Here is a 12,337-nt window from a genome sequence, read left to right on the forward strand (position 1 = left end):
ATTTTACGAAGCCAACATCACATTAATACCCAAGCCAGGTAAAGATCCAACAAAGAAAGAGAACTACAGGCCAATATCTTTGATGAACATAGATGCTAAAATTCTCAACAAGATCCTTGCAAACAGGATTCAGCAATACATCTCAAAAATCATCCATCATGACCAAGTAGGCTTCATTCCTGGGATGCAAGGCTGGTTCAACATTCTTAAAACAATAAATGTAATTAAATGCATCAACAGATATCAAAACAAAAACCACATGGTTATATCATTAGATGCAGAAAAAGCTTTGGATAAAATCCAGCACCCCTTCTTGATAAAAACCTGTGAACATCTAGACATACGGGGAACATACCTCAAAATAGTAAAATCCATCTACGAGAAACCCACAGCCAGCATACTCATGAATGGACAAAAATTGGAATCATTTTCCCTGAAAACTGGAACAAGACAAGGTTGCCCACTGTCACCCCTCCTGTTCAACATAGTATTGGAAGTCCTGGCTAGAGTTGTCAGAGAAGAGAAGGCAATCAGGAGTAATCAAATAGGAAAAGAGGAAGTCAAGTTATCTCTCTTTGCAGATGATATGATTGTGTACCTTGAAAACCCAAGAGAATCTGTCAAAAATCTCCTTACACTGATAAAGGGCTTTGGCAAAGTCTCAGGATACAAAATAAAGGTACAAAAGACAATCGCATTTCTCCACACCAATAATAAACAAACAGAAACCCAAATAAAAAACACAATTCCATTCAAAATAGCCACAAAATAATGAAATACCTTGGCATCTTCCTAACCAGAGACGTGAAAGACCTTTACAATGAAAACTATGAAACACTGCTCAAAGAAATCAAAGATGACACAAACAAATGGAAAAATATCCCATGCTCATGGATTGGAGGAATCAACATTGTGAAAATGTCTATCTTACCTAAGGCAATCTACAAATTCAATGCAATGCCCATCAAATTACCAGCAACATTCTTCTCAGAGCTAGAAAAAACAACTCAGGAATTAATATGGAAACATAAACGTCCAAGAATAGCCAGAACAATCCTCAGCAAAAAACAACAACAACAACAACAAAGCAGGTGGTATCACATTACCAGACTTCAAACTTTACTATAAAGCTACAATCATCAAAACAGCTTGGTATTGGTATAGGAACAGGCATATAGATCAGTGGAAGAGAATTGAGATTCCAGAAGCAAAACCTCAACTTCTCAACCAACTCATCTTCGACAAAGCCTCCACCACCTACCACTGGGGAGAGGAGAACCTATTCAGTAAATGGTGCTGGGAAAACTGGCTGACCACATGCAGAAGATTGAAATTGAACCCCTATCTATCCCCATGCACAAAGGTTAACTCCAAATGGATCAGATACCTGAATGTGAAACCTCAAACCATAGGAACCTTAGAACATTAAGAAAATACCCTCATGGAAATCGGCACTGGCATCCAATTCCTGAACAAAACCTGAAACCCACAGGTCATAAGAGAGAAGATAGACAAGTGGGACCTTATTAAACTGACAAGCTTCTGCAAAGCCAAAGAAACCATCAAGAGAGCAGGGAGACAGCCTACAGACTGGGAAAAAGTATTTGCCAACACCAGGTCTGACAAAGGCTTAACGTCCTGGATCTACAAGGAACTAAAACATGCTGAAAAGAAAAAAACAAACAACCCCATTATAAAATGGGCAAAAGATATGAACAGACACTTCCCAAAGGAGGACATCCAAGCAACCAACAGACACATGAAGAAATGTTCAACCTCACTAATCAGGGAGATGCAAATCAAAACCACACTGAGATACCACCTAACCCCAGTCAGAATGGTAATCATCAACTCAAAAAATAACAGCTGCTGGAGAGTGTGTGGCGAAAAGGGAACACTTCTACACTGTTGGTGGGAGTGTAAACTAGTGCAACCTCTGTGGAAAGCAGTGTGGTGATTCCTAAAAGCCCTAAACATCAATCTCCCATATGACCCTGCAATCCCCCTACTGGGAATATACCCTTAAGAACTCAAATCACTCTATAAAAAAAGATACCTGCACACGTATGTTTATTGCAGCATTGTTCACAACAGCAAGAACCTGGAAGCAACCATGCTGCCCATTAAAAGAGGATTGGATTTTAAAAATGTGGTACATATACACAATGGAATACTACACAGCCATAAAAAAGAACAAAATCATGAATTTTGCAGCAACCTGGATGGAACTAGAGTCTATAATACTGAGTGACCTCTTACAGAAACAAAGATCCGAGTATCACATGTGCTTACTCATATAATGGACCTTGAACATCCAATGTAATACTATAAGAAAATGACTGATAGTACTGGGAAACTATGGGGCGGGGAGGGAGATGGGATTAACAGTAGCAAATATCTGTTGGGGATGGGGAAACACCTCTTATTAACAGGATACCTGAATGAAACGTAATTGTATACCTAACCCTTAACTGTACCCCACAACATCATAATAAAAAATATTAAAAAAAAACAAAAACAGAACAAAGCCTCCAAGAGATGTGCAGTTATATTCAGAGGCTGAAGTTATGTCTAATTGGTATACTTAAAGCATAAAAGGAGACAGAGAATACCTGAGAACAAATATTCCATGAGGTCATCCAAGAAAACTTCCCTCATCTCATCAGAGACATGACCAAAGAAACACAAGAGATTCAGAGAACCCCCACAAGGCATCAAGTGAAAAGACCAACTCCTAGACACATAGTAATTCACTTACATAAAGAAGGTATAAAAGAAAAAATCCTAAAGGCATTGAGAGAGAAAAGTCAGACTACCTACCAGGAAAGTCCAATTTGAATAGAAACAGACTTGCCAGGCACTGTGGCTTATGCTTATAATCCCAGCACTTTGGGAGGTGGAGGCAAAAGGATTGCCTGAGTCCAGGAGTTCAAGAACAGCCTAGGCAAATTGGTGAGACCTCATCTCTACAATAAATTAAAAAATTAGCTGGATATGGTGGCATTTGCCTGTGGTTCTGGCTACTTGAAAGACTGAGGTGGAAGGATCACCTGAGCCCTGCAGGTCAAGGTTACCATGGCCATGAGTATGCCACTACACTCCCACTTGGATGACATTGAGACTGTGACTCAAAACAAGCAAACAAAAAAAGAATAGCTGCAGACTTATCTGCAGAAACACCACAGTCTAGAAGGGACTGGAGTCCAATCTTCAAACTTCTCAAAGATAAATGATTCCACCCCAAAATTTCCCACCCAGCTAAGCCAAGCTTCATCAGCAATAGAGAATTAAAATTATTCCCAGACATCCAGTCCCTAAGAGTTCATGCTGCTTCCAGAACAGCTCTACAGGAGATGCTTAAGAAGGTATTAAGCACAGAAGAAAGGAAGAAAGAAAAAAAACAATGACCATACACTTTACAAGAGTACAGGAAAACACAGAACCAACAGAGAATTCATTGCAACTGCAAATTAAAAAACACACACATATATCAAAACAAAAGTTAAAAGAAAACAAACAAAAAACTTAATAAGAACCTTATTACAGGGATAAACTCCCACATTTTAATAATCACCCTGAACATCAATGGACTAAATACACCACTGAAGAGACATAGAATGGCAAATTGGGTAAAAAAGCATGACCCAAACAATATACTGCTTTCAGGAAATACATCTCACAACAAAGGACACCCACAGACTCAGAGTTAGAAGATGGAAAACAAACTTTCAAGCAAATGGGAAAAAGACAGGAATTGCAATTTTAATATCAGACAAAACAATCTTCAAACTATCAAAAACTAAAAAAGATACAGAAGGGCACATCACGATAAAAGGTTCAATTCATCAACAAGAAATATCCACCATGAACATATATGCACCAAAAACAGGAGCACCAGGTTTTATAAACAACTACTAAATAAACTAAAAAAAGATATTGACTCTAACACTATCATAACTGAGGACTTAAATACCCCACTAAGATCTCTAGATAGATAATCTAGGCAAAAAATTAATAAGGAGATCTGGAACCTCAACTTGATGCTTGACCAAGTGGACTTAATAGATAACTACAGAACACTCCACCCAACATCCATGGAATATACATTTTACTCATCACCACATGGAACATACTCCAAAGTTGACCACATCCTCAGCTATAAATCAAGTATGAACAAATTTCAGAAGATCAAAATACTATCATGCACCCTCTCAGACCAGTGGAATAAAAATAAACATTGCCACCCAACAAGATTCCTCCAAAACACACAATGACATGGACTAAACAACAAAATGTGGAGCAAATTCTGGGTCAACACAGAAATTAAAACAGAAGTTAAAAGACTCCTGGAAACAAATAACAACAGACACAGCTTACCAAACCTCTGGGATGCCATGAAATCAGTACTTAGAGGGAAATTTATATCTCTATGCACACAAATGAAGCAAATAGAATGATCACACGAGTTACCAGCCTCACAAATCACTTAAGGGAGCTGGAAAGGCAATACCCCTTAAACCCTACCCTCAGCAGAAGAATCGAGATGACAAAAGTGAAAGCCCAAATATGGGACATAGTACAAAAATATCATAGAAAAAATCAACGAAACAAAAAGCTAGTTCTTTGACAGATCCCTAGACAGACTGACCAAGAAAAAGAAAGGAAAAGCTCAAATAACACAATTAGAAATGTAAAAGATTAAGTCACAACTGACCCTGAGGAAATATAAAAGATTATAAGAAACTACTATGCATACCTGTATGGAAGCAAACTTGAAAACCTAAGTGAAATGGAGGACTTTCACATATTACACAATCTCCCAAGGTTGAAACAAGAAGAAATTGAGACCCTAAATAGACTGATAACCTGAGAAATTGACTTGGTCATAAGAAAACTGCCACACACACACACAAACCCTGGACAAGATGAATTTTCAGCAGAATTCTACAAAACATACAAGGAGGAGCTGATACCAATCCTACTGAAAATATTCCAGGCAATTGAGAAAGATGGAACTCTCTCCAAATCATTTTATGAAGCTGACACCACACTGATGCCCAATCTGGGTAAAGATCCAATAAAGAAAGAGAACTATAGGCCAATATCCGTGATGAACATAGATGCAAAAATTCTCAACAAGATTCTAGCAAATCAGATCCAGCAACGCATCTCAAGAATTATCCACCATGACCAAGTCATCTTCCTCCCTGGGATGCAGGGCTGGTTCAACATTTGCAAGACCATAAGTGTAATTAAATACATAAACAGATGTAAAAACAAGAACCACATGATTATATTATTAGATGTAGAAAGGACTTTCAACAAAGTCCAGAATTCCTTCTTGAACACCTAGGTATAGAGGGAATATACCTCAAAATAGTAAGAGCTATCTATCAATGATGAACCCACAGCCAACATGTTGCTAAACAGACAGAAATTGGAAATATTTTCCCTGAAAACTGGAACAAGACAAGGCTGCTCACTCTCACTCCTGTTCAATATAGTGTTGGAAGTCCTAGTTAGAGCAATCAGACAAAAGAAGAAAATCAGGGGTATCTAAGTAGAAGAAGAGGAAGTTAAATGATTCCCCTTCATTGAAATATGATCCTATAACTGCAAAAGCCAAAGGAATCAAAACCCTCCTTGCACTGATAAAGGACTTTGGCAAAGTCTCAGGGTACAAAATCAATGTGCAAGAGACAGTTGCGTCTTTGTACACCAACAACAAACAGGCAGAGAACCAAATACAAAGCATAATCCCATTCATAGTTACCACCAAAAAAATAAAATACCTTGGCATTTTCCTAAACAGTGAAGTGAAAGACCTTTACAACAAAAACTACAAAATACTGCTCAAAGAAATCAAAGAAGTCACTAACAAATGGAAAAATATTCCATGCCCATAGACTGTAAGTATCAACATTGTTAAGATGTCCATCCTTCCAAAGGCAATCTACAGATTCAATGCAATACCCATTGAACTACCAACATCATTTTTATCAGACCTGGAAATGACAATTCAGAAATTCATATGGAAATAAAACCAGCATGAATAGCCAAAACAATCCTTAGCAAAAGAAACAAAATGGGAAGTATCACATTTCCAGACTTTAAACTTTATTATAAGACTACAATTGGTACAAAACAGGTATGTAGATCAATAGAAAGGGCTAGAGGTTCCAGAAGGAAAACCTCAATTTCTCAACCAACTAATCTTCAACAAAGCCTCCACCAATAATCACTGGGGAGAGGAGAACCTATTCAGTAAATGGTGCTGGGAAAACTGGCCGACCACATGCAGAAGAATGAACAGGATTCCTACTATCACCATACACAAAAATCAACTCCAAATGAATCAAAGACCTAAACATAAACCTCAAACTATAAGATTCTCGGAAAATGCAGAAGACATCCCTATAGACATTGGAATAGGCAACCAATTCTTGATCAAACCCCCCAAAAGCCTATGCCATAAAAGATAAAATAGACAAATGGGACCTCATCAAACTGAAAAGCTTCTGCAAAACAAAAGAAATCATCAAGAGAGCGGGGAGACAGCCCACAGAATGAGAAAAAATATTTGCCAACTGTATATATGACTAAGGACTAGCATCTAGGATCTACAAGGAATTCAAACATACTGAAAAGAAAACAAACAAACAGCTTTATTAAAAAGTGGGCAAAAGATATGAAAAAAACACTTCTCAAAAAAAAGACATGTGAGCACCCAACAGATACATGAAAAAATGCTTAGCCTCTTTGATCTATCATAAAAAATAAAAACCACACTGAGATACCACCTGACCCCAGTCAGAATGGCCATCATTAATAACTCAAAAAACAACAGATACTAGAAAGGATGTGGGGAAAAGAGAACACTTCTATACTGTTGGTGAAAGCGTAAACTAGTGCAATCTCTGTGGAAAATGGTGTGGTGATTTCTAGATCTAAAAATCGACCTTCCATATGATCCAGCAATCCTCCTTCTGGGAAAATACCAGAGGAACTCAAATCATTCTGTAAAAAAGATACCTGTGCACGTATGTTTGTTGTAGCACTGTTCACAATTGCAAAAACATAGAACCAACTATGCCGCCCATCTAAAGTGTACTGGATTTTTAAAAAGTGATACATATACACAATGAAATATTATGCAGCAATTAGGGACAAAAGTATAAACTTCACAAAACTTTGAATGAATTTAGAGTCTATCATACTCAGTGATCTATCACAGAAACAAAGTACCGAGTACCACATGTTCTCTCATAAGTGGACTGTGGACATTTATTATAGTGCTACAAGAAAGAAATTGGCAATATCGGGACATTGCCAGGGGAAGGGGCTGGCACATAACATCAATTAGGGTATCTGATCCTAAACCAGGCGAAGTGAGGACCAATGGGAAGCCCAAACTTCACTTGACCTCTTATGTACCTAATCCTGAATTATACCCCACATCTTTAAAACAAAACAACATAAAATAATAATAATCATAATAAAGACTTCACAGAAGCCCTAAAACTCAGCGAAGGATGGGCCATTACACATTACATTGCTTTTTTGAAAATCAACAATAATTGTGCTGTTTATCCACATCCTTGAGTCATATCTCATCGGGCATATATTCTAGGCTGCACATGGCATGAATGGCTCTACAATTTAGTCATCAGCCTGATAGAACTCTGATGGAAAAGGATGAGCATTTACCAGATTCGAATTAGTACAAACTGAAAAATAGGTAAAAATATGTTAGAAGAGGAATGTTAGAAATAAAAAATGCCAGAAATTAGACCTTCTTGGTGGGTTAATAATTTACAGGGAGGTTTACAGAAATACTGGGATTCTGACAATGTTCCTTTTTGGAGTAGGGTGCTTTTCAATAGTGTGTTGAACTTGGAAATATTTACTGAGTTGGATAACTAAAACATGCTAATTTTGTGAATGCCGTTTGTGATTAAATTTACGAAAATTCATGCTAACAAACCTGAAGTGCCTATTGAATATTGTTATGTAAATCTATCATTATCCCCAACATGTTTCTTGCCAATTTTCATTCATGTATTCAACTTTCTCTCTAGTCTTGTTTCATATTCTACACTTACTCCTGTTTACTTACTAACCTCATGTTATTCTTTTAGAAAACAGAATAAGTTGGAAAGTTTCTACTGCACACCCACCCAAAAATTGACAAGGAGAGCTTCAGAAGCTCTCTCTCTAATTGTAAAAGAAAGTCCTGCTATAGTAAAAAAACCAGCATACCAACTGAGCTCTGACTCCTGATTTTTGACAGGGAAAGGGATTTGCCTCTGCTGTTTTTCAATTTCTTTCTCTTCTGTTATCTCTTTTGCAATATTCTCATCTGGATATAAACATCTTCCCATATCTATTCTTTTAAAGGACAACTCTTTTACTACCAGTACTTCCATCCAGTTGCATTCTATTTCCTGACACCTGCTGATTTCTCCACTCTCCAGCCAGGTTTAGAGATCACAGAGATTGCTCCTGTCAAAGTCAATTTGACGTCATAATAAATCTAGTTGTTTCTTCTGAATCCCAAGGTCAATTAATATCTGGAGAATTTTCAGTAAGATTGACCAATATTTTCTGCTTTAAAACCTTCCCAAAACCGCATTGAGGAAAAAACAAAAACAAAAACAAAACCTTCCTTCCCAGCCTCGATTTACCCTCAGCTCCAGACTTATATTCTCAATGTTTTAAAGAACCTTCCAATTTGCCTAGAATTGATAGAAATTTTCATCTGTGCTCAAATAACCTGTTTTTCTTCAGTTATTTTTCCCAAATCTGACTTTCCTTCAGTCTTTCCCATCTTCATAAATAATACCATTATCTTCACAGTTGTGTTGCCAAAAAAATACTATATAGCCATTTTCTTTCCTTGAGTCATCCCTTTTCCTGACAATTTATTGTGCATTTTGGCATGCCCTATTCAAAAAATTAATTAAAAATGAGTCATAGCTTAAAAATACTGGAAAAAAAAAACGGTACAAATTCTTAAAGAAAACACAGAGGACAGTCTTTGTAATCATGTTAAGCATATATTTCTGAGATACAACACCAAAACAAGACTTTAACAGAAAAATTGACACATTGAATTTTCTCAAGACTAAGATCTTGTGTTCTTCAAAAGACCCTCTTAATAGACTAAAGAGATGAGCCAAAGATTGGGAGAAAGTATTTGCAAATCACATAACTCAAAAATCAGTACTAAGACAACAAATAACTTAATAAAAACAAGTAAAAGAGTTAAACAGACATTTCCACAGTGAAATTATACCAATTTCAAATAAGCTCATGCTAATTTGCTCAACATCATTAGTCCTGGAAATATGCAAATAAAACCTAGCATAGGCTATTACTATGTATCAATTAAATTGGTTAAAATTAAAAATATTGACTAAACTAGTATGAGCAAGGATATAGAGGACTGGAAAACTCATACATTGCTGATGGTAATTAAAAATTATACACTTCAGAAAATAATTTGGCAGATTCTTTCAAAATTAGCTGGGTCCAGTGGCTCATTCCTGTAATCCCGGCATTATGGGAGGCTGAGGTGAGAGGATTATGTGAGCTCAGGGATTTGAGACCAGCTTGGGCACCTTGGCAAGACCTCGTCTGTACAATAAATAAAAAAATTAGCCAGAGGTGATGGCATGTGCCTGTGATTCCAGTTACTGGGAAGGCTGAGGTGGAAAGATCGCCTGAGCTTAGCAGGTCGAGGCTGCAGTAGTCATGAGCATGCCACCGCCACTGCACTCCAGCCTGGGTGACAGCGTGAGACTCCAACTTAAAAAAAAAAGTACTGATACACAAAGTAAAGGGGAATCATAAGTGCATTATGATAAGTGAATGAGGCCGCATTGAAAGGGCTGCATGTTGCTGGATTCCATTTAAATGACCAGAAAAGTGTGTCCCTAATTCTCCAAGGAGACAGAAATCACATCCATGATCCTGGGATCAGGAGTAAGAAGAAGAATTGGTTACAAAGTAGCATTGGAAAGATGGAAAGAGCTGGTAATTGAGCACTGAATGCACAATCATGCCCAGGTTATCACACCACTCCTTTCCCCATCCTCTGGCCCCGCCACTGTGTTCTCCTTCCTATTATTCTGACTTACCAAGTTTTTTCTTTCCTCATCTCTTTGGCACTTGCTCTACCTTTTACATGAATTTTTTAAACTTGGGTATTTCATGGTTGCTTTTTTCTCATTTTTCTTGTCTCAATTATCACCTTCATGAAAGCCAACCACATGCAGCTTAGCTGAAAAAGCTCTTTTCTTGGCCCTCAGTTTAAAACATTTCTAACTCATTTTTCAATTCAACTGCCATTCCCTCAATTTCTCCCCTTCCTGTCCTCCATTATGTTCACATACTTGAACAATTTCTGGCATTTTAAAAATGTTTGTTAGTTTTTTATTAACCATTATAGGTTCAGCTCCTAGATAGGTGGAGTATGGACTTAGCAAATTCCACAAAACCGGACCAGTATGCCTAAGGCTTTGCCTGGGAGGAGAGATTTTCGTACATTTTGGTGGTATGTGCAGAGAAAGTAACGTTCTTTTAGTATTTTCAGTCATTTTTGGTGAATCAGTATTCAACAGAGCAAGGACATCCAGGTAAGTCTCAAAGCTTGGGTATCTGTGGGAACAAGGAGAGGGCTGTGGTGGTCAGGAATAGCTGTACTTCTGGGTGTTTGATGATCCTTGGTTACTTGGTTCCACTGGAGCTTCAGAAGAGTTCATGATCATCAAGGCAACATCTGCTTGGGATAGTGTCCTTGTGTATAATGCCAGGTCATAGTATTGATTACCTACTGTGGAGCAGAATGGCCCTTCTGAAGTATTTCTTTCCTGAGACAATATCTATTTTCCCAAACTGTGGTCTCACCTCCCTCTTCACTTTTGCTTCTAAGGATAATTCAGATGGGAAGTTTAGTCCTGACTTTCTAGCTGAAGGGTTCTGACTTCAAGTGTCTAAAGTCCAGATGGCCGTATCCAGTGGAAGCACTGTTTCCAGAGCTGCTGGATGGCGATTCATTCTGTTAAGCTCTAACCTTGGGAAGGCCAGGATAGTTCAACAAAATTTGTTTGGTTAGTTATGGTCCTTTGCCTTCCCTCATTTCCTGTAGCAGCTTACATATTGAAGGTTGACCAGTGGCTGGGTCCTGAGGAGAATCTGCCTGTCATGCCCTTTGGCATAAGATAGGCTTCCCAAACACTGTATAGTTTGCTTTCCAGTCCTGAAGGAGTTCTGGCCAAACTTTGAGTCTGAGCTTCAAACTTTGAAGTTTCTACTCCTTATAGACATAGAAATATTTATAAAGGCTGGAAATAAAGATGGATTCCAGAGGTTATAGACAAAACTTATAGACCCAGAATATGTTGTTGGTTTTTTTTTATAGCCTCACAGAATGTATTTTGTGAATTCAATGAGATATATGAAAATTTCCTATGTAGGTAATCATTCTACCTAAATTAAATGATTGAACAGTCTGCTGTTTCCTCACTTATTATGTTATTTGCAATTCTACACATATATATGAATCTGTTTGAACCTATGTGACAAAATTAAACTGTCTACATAAACTTTTTCTCTATTTAAAAACTGTCACACATTCAGTAGAAAGCTCATAAGTGGTATACTGTTTGTTTGTAAATTAAAAACACATCTATGAAACAACTACCCATGATAAAACACAAGTTTCTCAGGCATCCTTTCTCTTCACATCCCTTCACATGCCTGACACATCCCATAGTGCTAACATGTGCATGACATTTTTGTTAATCATTTTGGTGATCATTTCATTGGTGTTTTATAGATTTCCCTATATAATATACTGCTTCTTATTACCAGATTTTGAATTTTCTATAGGTTGTATTATACTGTATGCATGACTAGACTCTGTAACATGTTTGTTAGATTCATCCACAAAGGTTCATGTCATGATGGTTAGGTCATTTTTATGACTGCCTATAATCTATTAGGTGAAGAACCCAGAATCTACTCTTCTAAGAGATGTGCTCAAGGAGGTAAAACATATCTTCCTGTGCTTGGCTTAAGAAGGAGGAATTTATCTATACATTCAGTGAATTCCACTCCAGTCAGTGGTTTCATCTCTGCTCACAGTCCTCTTTCCCTCCCTTCTGCATGCCATAATTTGGTCTGACTGAAATAACTAACAAAAAACCATGGCCACTGTGGAACTGACAAAAAACTTGGGTCTCTCTCTATCCTATCATATTCTCAATTCCAACATTGACTCTCCTCCTCATTTTCAGAATCAGCTAGTACTAAACACCAGCTCCAGAAAGTTTCA

The sequence above is a fragment of the Carlito syrichta genome, unplaced genomic scaffold, assembly GCF_000164805.1.
Source record: "Carlito syrichta isolate Samal-C Ts95f unplaced genomic scaffold, Tarsius_syrichta-2.0.1 Scaffold308700, whole genome shotgun sequence".
Lineage (NCBI taxonomy): Eukaryota > Metazoa > Chordata > Mammalia > Primates > Tarsiidae > Carlito > Carlito syrichta.